Raw genomic sequence first — 7865 nt, 5'->3', positions numbered from 1 at the left:
CATCTTCATTTTGCTTATTAAAATTTTATGATCGTTAACGCTGTCTTCGTCATCTACAACGATTACCTACCAATCGCCATAGATGATTGATTAGTTATTATATTATATTATACATCAATAGATATGAAATCCACCGATACATAAAAATAAAACAAGTATATATACCTAAGCCATCTTGATTTTTTGTTGAATTCAAATAAATTACCGTATTTGATCGTATAAAAGAAATCGGTGTTTCATTTTTTTCACTGAAATTGTTATATGACAATAAATAAAATAGTTTACAATTTTAAACTATAAAAATATATAATACAATATCATTCCAATTATTATTTTTATTTTTGAATATTGTTTAAAATTGTGTATTCGGTGGCATACACCCCAATCCCCGGGCCGGGCCGCATAATTCAAAATTATAATAGATGTGTAAAAAACCACCCCTCCAAATGTATTTAAGATTTTCTCCGTATATTGATTAGGTACCTCGCAAAAAAATTATGTTATTTTTGTATATAAATTACAATTATATTGTATAATGTGTCTGAAAATTTTAAGTTATTTAAAATGTTTAACTTTGCAGTGTACCTACGCACTGATCACGCCCCCTCCACATCCCGTCTATTGCAAGTCTAGACTGTCTAATATACATAATAATATACTCATGCATAAAAAAACGGTGTTTTGAAGCGAAAATTTCATCTAGACTATATAATATATTACCTACTGTAGTATCTATAACTAGAAATCGTTTTCTTTTTTTTTGTTTCTGACACTTAAGAGGAAGGTATATTTGATTAAAAACAGGGCTTGAAACCGAAACGATGAATTTTAGTCTGGATATTGATTTTGATTACTGTTTTTTGAATTTATCGGTTTCTATCTCACTTTTAAATACCTACCTGTTTTCAGGTTTCATTATAGTTTACATATAACGGTTTACTCTTTTTCCAATTTTCGTTTGGGTTTTAAATGCCGATTTTACCTTTGTTTGGTTTTTAAAACAAGTATTTCTTTTAGGGTATCAAGAATAATATACCTATAATATATTATACATTATTTAATAAATAAATGTATGTAGGTATAAAAATTAAACCTACTTAATACTATCAGCATGTCATTAAAAATCATATTAGATAGGAACTAAAATAGTTTTCAATACTTTTCCATTCATTTATTTACCATTTTATTAGTCATCACTAGTGTACCATGTATGTAAATATATATTTTGCATGGACATTTTAATTTTACACCACTCCATAGTAAGGTTAAAATATAATATAATATAATATAATAAATATAACATAGTAAATAATTGATTCTTACATAGAGCATGATTTAAGATAATTAACTATATATTATACTTGTAGTATAAACAAATTTAAGCTGGTAAATCAATAGCCAGTGAAGTATATTTTTTTAAGGGGCCTTTAAGTTATTAAATATATATAAGCCACAATCTATTGACCAAAAATCAATTCATTACAATATAAAAATATAATAAAACATAAATCCATTAAATAATATGAAAATCACTTTATTATTAAATCATAACAAACAAACAGTATAACCAGAAATTGAATAGTTTTTGGGCTGGTTTATTTATTTTTAAGAGGACATCACACCTGTGTTGTCTTCATCTTACAAGTACGTAGCATACCAAATTTGATGTTCTGCGTTCATAATTAGCTCTGTAAGTTTAAAATTTAGAGTACATTGACTTCACATAAAAATTAAAAGTAACATTGTTAACTAGGGCATCACGTGGACTTTTTTGTATTTAAATTTTAAAGCGAATTATGAGTATTTTAAAATATACAAACAATTTTCAATTTTAAAATTCTCGTTTATAGGCTTAAGCCTATGACATGCCTTAGATAATAATGTAACCTTTAATTTTTAAAAGAGGTCAATTATCACTGTTATTTAAAAAAAACAGAGCTAAATTTATTTGCTAAACATAACGTTTTCCATGTCTTGCACTTGTATGATGGAGGCAACACATGCAGATGTAGCGTCCTCTTAAATAAAGTGTTGCTTTGAATTATCATTAGAGCGTCTAGAACTTCTGAAGACAGTGAAGATCTAAGATCTGATAAGATAAATTTCAGGCCTGAGAAGCTTCTCTCAACGCTTATCTGTAAAAATAAGAAAATAAATATTAAATTGAATATAAAAATCAAAAAAGAATCATTTAAACAGGAACATATTGGTAGGATATATTAGAATGATCAAAAGTATGTATACTTATATAATTAATTATGGTGAGGATAAAAATGAATAATAATTTACTGAGGAACTGAGCAATTTTATCAAAGTTATGAGCAAGGTTATCTATAAAAGTATTCATAAGCTTATTACTTTAAATTATTTATATGCTTTACCTAAAGATGAGTTTTGCACATTATTATCATCTTGGCCAATATCATCTCTATTTAAATAAAGCAAAGTTCTTACAAGTCTGTATTAAATGATTAATAATGTGATTATTTTCATCCTTGGTAAGTAAATATTGATATCTAGAATCAAGAAAAATAGTTGAAAGTAAAAAGAAATTATTTTTATTGAAATCAGTATAATAAATCATTTTAAATTGGTAATTTAAAATTAAAATTAAATACTATTTGTCAATAGCTTAAATAACCAATAAAGAAATTTATAAATTTAATTAGGAAAGGGTGAAAATAATATTGCTTAATTCAAATAAATTTACTTATTACTAGAGTTGCCTTTACTTAATTATAAGTAATTGTTATACATTGAAAAATTGTTCCTAAATGATTTGATCCAATTTGCATCCTTTAATTAAAATATCAGTTAAAAATAATTTGTTGCAAACTTAATTTAAGTATATAATTTTAAATTTGGTTAAAAAAATTATTATTTTAGCAATTTTACTACCTGGCTAAAACAAAAAAAAAATAAAATATTTTGTAAAATTTTAATTATTTCTTTTCATATAAAATATTAATGAATTCAATAACAATAACGATTATTTAGAATTTAATATTAAATTACATGCCTACCATTATTAAATATAAGAGGGTTACTTTTTTGACAATAACAATGAGTCTGGATTTATTTAAATATATTTAAAGAAGGACATGAATAATTACAATGTATTACTAATGTTAAACATAAATTTGTTGTAAACAATAATACATTTTGCTATCTTATTTAATATTTTTACTATAAGAGTGACCGATTATCATATTTAAGATTAACAATATTATTTAGGGATCTAAGCATCTAGTAGGTTTTATTTTCAATATTTTAATTTTTAAGCTAGATAACATTTGAAATGTTGCATATCAGATAATTGATAAATAAACATTGTTTTTTAGTAAAAGTCCTGATGTTTTTTCATAGACTTAATATTTGTTTTGCTGGTATAGTACCATTAGATTTCAATCCATTAGTACATTTTCACCATAATATACCATCTAAATCTAGCATTATGTCATGTTTTTTTAAAGCTTATGTTGCTATTTTAACTGGTAAAAAAAGCATCAACCTAAAATGCAATAAATTTCAAACATGTTTTAATTAAATTTAAATATAAATGCATTTATTTTTGTTCAATAGAAGCAAGAATTTTGTCAAGATCGTTGCTTTTTTTTTAATTAATAGAAAATGCACCTTTGAGTAAATTACATAAAAAAAAATATTCAGTATTCAATACTTACAAATATATTCAACTTATTTTTATTCTTTTGTTTCCTCAATAATATTTTAGTCAATATTGGGCAAGTTAACTATTTTTTTTTTTAACTTTTTAATTCATTAAGTTAAGTTAATATAGAAAAATGTAAGTTAAGTTTAAAGTATTAATTGGTAATAATTAAATAATATGATTACACAATTTATAATATCAAATATTATTCAATTAATAGAAGGAATCAAATATTTAATTGCTCAAATAGCTTATTCATTTATTTAATTAGGGAAATAGTGAATACCGCTAAGTTGCTACTAAGGGTTTGCATAATTTGCACCAACGGGCCAAGTGGGTGATTGCTTTAATTCCAAGAATGAATAAAAATATAATAATAATAAGTAATAATATTAATAATGAATAAGTACTTAGTAGATACTAGGTAACGAGTGATGAGTTTACTAATATGTATAGGATACTGAAAATAAATAATTATATTTTTCTATTATTTTTTACACAGTTATTCCTATAAAATGTATGTTTATAATATTGGTGTGTATTATATTTTGTGAATAGGTATGTGATAAAATAACTATTATTATAGATTCTTGTTTATTAATTAATATATTATTTAATATTTTTGATTGTTATTTTTATATTTATATAACTAATTTTTATGAAATTGAAAATATTTTCATCTTTTGTTCAGGAATAAAATTAATTTAACGTGTCAATAAAATACATTAACTCATAAGTAACTGAATAAAATGAATATAATATAAACAAAATTTAACTCGTTATTTAACTTAATTAAAAGTAACTTAATTTTTTAATTGTTAATGCCCAACCTTTCTAGTAGCATTGATTATAGAATAGACTATTCTATAATCAATGCTAGTAGGTAGTAAAAATAGAAATAAATGGTGATTACAAGACCAATATGCTAGTTGTACACATAAAAATGAAATATTTAACTTACAATACTTTGAACAGATTTCCACTCATTATCTGTAAATTTCAAGCCTGATTTGGTTTCATCATGTTCCTTATACATTTTTAATTCAATTTATCTGTATAGCATGTTATATATTCAATTCTATCTAGTTTCATTGTCAATAATAGCTATTTGTAAATTTATGCATAGTCTGTACGTCACATATCACACATAATGTTATTGCTACAGGAGTTATGGCATTAAGAATACTGTCATCTGATTCATTTATGTCTGCAACGCCCTCATCCACCTCATCTATAAAAGATTTTTGTTTAATCAAGTTATAAAATAAGAATATTAACAAATGTATTATAGAACATATTAATCAGATAAATTATGATAAATTTGTTAATGAATTTAATGGATTTTTCTAAGAAAATTAATACATACCAGTACTGTCACAAATAATCACCATTGGGTTCACTGTTATAGGCATTACACTACAATTCTGAACCTGATCTGTTTCATCATTTATAATCTCTTTACCAACTTAATCATGTTTGTTGCATAATCACAAGTTATAGTATACTACTACACTATACAATTGTTTCTTTTTAATATTATTCTTTTCAAGTGTTTCAAGAAGCTAATATGATTAATACAATACATTCACCAGGCCTATAAAATCAATTATAATATTTAATAGTATTATTGTATTATATTTTATATTAATTAATAAAATATACTTTAATAAGAAATTTAAAAATTTATTTGTAAATTTTTAAATTATATACCATCTTTGTTAAATTTACTGTTGTATGTTTTTCATGCATCTTCACTGTAACCACGTTGACAATCATATTTTCTTGTCTTTCTTATACTGAATATTTACCCCTAATATGAAACAATGATGACACTTCACACAATCAATTTTTAAACTGATACACTGATTTTTTTATATCAGATTTAACATTGGAAATAATCTCATTTGAAGCAGACAATATGTGACTTTTTATGTTATAATCATTTATTCTTACTTTAAAACTTTTAATCAGATAAACATAATTTTATTTAAAATTAGTTTCATACCTCTGCTGATAGCTTTAGTCAAAGGCTTTATATTTTCTAAAATCAGAATTATTGAAGATGATGAGTGGACGGCCATTTACTGTGATAATCTCAGTGCAAGCTTTTAACAAATACATTTTTCTTGGTTACAATAATGACTTTGTGAAATGGTCCATGTTACTACAAATAAATTTGTATTTTACAACTTATTTAATAAATGTATATAACATTGTACAAAACTACTAACTGGTTTGGTTACAACTATCACATTTGGAATTATTTATGAATTTATTACACCTATGTATTAAGTACCTACCTGTTATTGGTATTTTGGATTTTAAAAATGCTCTTATAGTTGGTACCTAGGTAAATTATTAAATATTTAGTTACCAAATAAGCAAATTTTGTAAATTTATGTATCTATAGATATTTCAGTATTCCGATGATATTACAAGTAAATTTTAATTGCCTCCAAAATTTGTAATCAAGTTTTTTTTTTTTTTTATTTACAATCTGTTACATAAAATTGAACAATAAGTAAAATAGATAAGTGAATAAAGTGACTTGAAGAAAAGACAGATTTAAGAAGCCTTCCAGTGAAGACACTTTGTTAATCAAGTTTAAAATTTTATTATTAAATATTTAAAACAATTTCAGATGAAAATTGAAATATGCAAACATGCAGAGAAATTTTAGTAAATACAAAATTTAGTTAGTTTTACCTAGGATGAGAATATTGCAGTGTAACCTAGTGACAAGATTCTAGTAAACTTTTTTTTTTTTACTTACAATCTTTTCATTCTCAATATCTTGTTTAGCTATTACTAAAGTTTCCTTTTCTAATGAGTATGAAATGGTTTTATATACGTTTCTAGGTTGTGACTATACTGACTTTTCATAATAGGTCGACAACACCCTTTAACATTGCATGTCGATTCATCTAGTTCAATGTTACACGCTTATATATCTACGTGAAAAATTATTTTTCCCAACTGAATTTAAAGGTTTTCTTCCCATAATACAAAATGGCAGGTAATTGCAAAAAAACTTTTTTTAAACAATATTCACAATCACAATACGTACACCGTCTACCTATAATACGTGATGTATAAAACTAATAGCTAGTCCTAGTAGCTACTGAGTACTGAGTTGTAAGTAGTGACCACTGAGGCACTGACCACAAATCACAATGTTTATATTTTTATATTATTAGGAGCGTCAAAAACCAAAATGACCGATGTTAGTGAAATTACTTGATAACTAAGTGTTGTCGTTGTGTGAGTGTGGTGGAGGTCGAAGGGGACTATCATAATATTATGCCGACTAGCAAATTGTTGGTGGTGATTTGGAAAACCCGTGGCTAAATAGGACAGGTTATGCACTATCTTTTTTTATAAATACCACAGAATACACTAAATACACATAAATAGCTGTGATAATGGTGTACTGATAAGAGAATTTATTTCACACAAAGTTGGATATTCGACGGCATAATTAAATAATTAACGTATTATATCATGATTCACGGGTAATTACTAATTCTTACTAGTTTCAAACGACTTGAACACATTTAGAATAAATTTAAATTGACATTCGTATAGTAGGTGATCTACTGCGGTAAAGTTATTTGCGAATTCAGTAAGAGTTGAAAAAATATTTATTTTTTTAATAGTTTATAAAAAACAATGTTTTTTAATACAAGTACGTCATACCATACAAATATTCGTCAAATTTGAAAAATAAAAAGATTTGTTACAAACCTAGGTAGTTTAGCATATTTTTTAACGCCCACGCGGATGTTTCAAATTTTTTTCGGAAATCTATTTCGACGAGTTAAGAACGATGATGCAAAAATAAATGTTCATAAATAATTAGTTTTGAAGTTATAGACGAATTGAATCTTGTGCCGCAAGTCGTGTAATCACTGTAGTTCATATTAAACGACATAACTTAGCCTGTGTGTAGAGCATAAATCGTGTAGTGGTGAATAATAGGCCAAATGTGTATATGTGACGTATGTATAGGTGCAATTGGTTTTTAACAGGGACGGACTGGTCCAGGGTGCTAACACCAACAAGGGGCGATTGTAAACTCTCCCGATGGTAAACTCTCCCGGGTCTACTCCAGCACTACCTGACGGAAACGTGTAAACTCTCCCGGGTTTATTCCTGTACTACCTGATGGAAACATGGAAACTCTCCCAGGTCTAGT

General features: G+C 25.5%; 1 long non-coding RNA gene across 3 annotated transcripts; it reads right to left on the bottom strand.

Annotated features, from left to right (window-relative positions):
• Nucleotides 1–1518: 1518 nt before the first annotated feature.
• LOC149056076 (uncharacterized) lies at nt 1519–7004 on the bottom strand. 3 transcript variants are annotated; one of them, XR_016191472.1, is made up of 7 exons: nt 6444–7000; nt 5676–5834; nt 5381–5480; nt 5037–5264; nt 4632–4901; nt 2382–2516; nt 1519–2135 (listed from the first exon to the last, which is right to left on the bottom strand). It is a non-coding gene; the product is annotated as an uncharacterized LOC149056076 (long non-coding RNA). The 3 variants fall into 3 exon arrangements; XR_016191470.1 differs by lacking the exon at nt 2382–2516 and having other exon boundaries at nt 6444–7004; XR_016191471.1 differs by lacking the exons at nt 2382–2516; nt 5381–5480 and having other exon boundaries at nt 6444–7004.
• Between the last annotated feature and the right edge of the window lie 861 nt (nt 7005–7865).

This window comes from Diuraphis noxia, unplaced genomic scaffold, assembly GCF_037042655.1.
Source record: "Diuraphis noxia isolate RWA-SAM2 unplaced genomic scaffold, SU_Dnox_SAM2 contig0004, whole genome shotgun sequence".
NCBI classification, from domain to species: Eukaryota; Metazoa; Arthropoda; class Insecta; order Hemiptera; family Aphididae; genus Diuraphis; species Diuraphis noxia.
The sequence above is the reverse complement of the archived record's forward strand: the minus strand, read 5'-3'. Positions and strand labels throughout refer to the sequence as shown.